General features: G+C 35.4%; 1 non-coding gene across 1 annotated transcript; it reads left to right on the top strand.

Moving 5' to 3' along the window:
• The first annotated feature begins 303 nt into the window (after positions 1 to 303).
• Positions 304 to 411, top strand: LOC127745277 (small nucleolar RNA R71). The gene has a single exon (XR_008006474.1). It is a non-coding gene; the product is annotated as a small nucleolar RNA R71 (small nucleolar RNA).
• Positions 412 to 1,518: the final 1,107 nt, after the last annotated feature.

Raw genomic sequence — 1,518 nt, 5'->3', positions numbered from 1 at the left:
AGCTTGCATTCCAGACAGACTTTGAGAAATCATATTGATTTGCTGAGTCAATATTGTGTTCTGAGCCAATATGGCATTCAGAATATCAATCTCAAGAACTCCTTTCTTCTTATTAGTCCCATTGTTCACAGGATTCCTTTCAGAAGTGTACATGAATTGGTTATTTGCAACCATTTCAATTAGTTCTTGAGCTTCTGTAGGCGTCTTCTTCAGATGAAGAGATCCTCCAGCAGAGCTATCCAAAGACATCTTGGACAGTTCAGACAGACCATCATATAAAATACCTATGATGCTCCATTCAGAAAGCATATCAGAGGGACACTTTCTGATTAATTGTTTGTATCTTTCCCAAGCTTCATAGAGGGATTCTCCTTCCTTCTGTCTGAAGGTTTGGACTTCCACTCTAAGCTTACTCAATTTTTGAGGTGGAAAGAACTTTGCCAAGAAGGCATTGACTAGCTTTTCCCAAGAGTTCAGGCTTTCTTTAGGTTGTGAGTCCAACCATATCCTAGCTCTGTCTCTTACAGCAAAAGGGAATAGCATAAGTCTGTAGACCTCAGGGTTAACCCCATTAGTCTTGACAGTGTCACAGATTTGCAAGAACTCAGCTAAAAACTGATGAGGATCTTCCAATAGAAGTCCATGAAACTTGCAATTCTATTGCATTAGAGAAACTAATTGAGGCTTAAGCTCAAAGTTGTTTGCTCCAATGGCAGGGATAGAGATGCTTCTCCCATAGAAGTCGGGAGTAGGTGTAGTAAAGTCACCCAGCACCTTCCCTGCATTGTTGGCATTGTTGTTATTTTCGGCTGCCATGGGTTCTTCTTCTTTGAAGATTTCTGTTAGGTCCTCTACAGAGATTTGTGCCTTAGCTTCTCTTAGCTTTCACTTCAAGGTCTTTCAGGTTCAGGGTCAGCCTCAACAAGAATGCTTTTGTCTTTGCTCCTGCTCATATGAAAGAGAAGAGAACAAGAAAATGTGGAATCCTCTATGTCACAGTATAGAGATTCCTTGATGTGTTAGAGGAAAAGAAAAATGGAAGGAAGAGGTAGAAAATTTGAACTTATCAAGAAAGATGGAGTTCGAATTGTGCATTAAGGAATAGTGTTAGTCCATAAATAGAAGGATGTGAGAAGAGGGGAAGAAATTTTCGAAAATAATTTAAAAAGATTTTAAAAACATTTTGAAAAACTTTAATTGATTTTCGAAAACCATGATTGATAAAGAAGTAGAGTGATTTTTGAAAAAGATTTTGAAATTAGAAATCAAAAAGATTTGATTGAAAACTATTTTGAAAAAGATGTGATTAAGAAGATATGATTGGTTTTTTTTTAAAAGATGTGATTGAGAAGATATGATTTGAAAAAACATTTTAAAAAAAATATTTGATTTTAAAAATTAATGACTTGGCTAACAAGAAAAGATATGATTCAAACATTAAACCTTTCTCAACAGAAAAGGCAACATACTTGAAATGTTGAATCAAATCATTGATTGATAGCAAGTATTTTTGAAAAT

Source organism: Arachis duranensis, chromosome 2 (assembly GCF_000817695.3).
Source record: "Arachis duranensis cultivar V14167 chromosome 2, aradu.V14167.gnm2.J7QH, whole genome shotgun sequence".
Taxonomy (NCBI): domain Eukaryota; kingdom Viridiplantae; phylum Streptophyta; class Magnoliopsida; order Fabales; family Fabaceae; genus Arachis; species Arachis duranensis.
The sequence above is the reverse complement of the archived record's forward strand: the minus strand, read 5'-3'. Positions and strand labels throughout refer to the sequence as shown.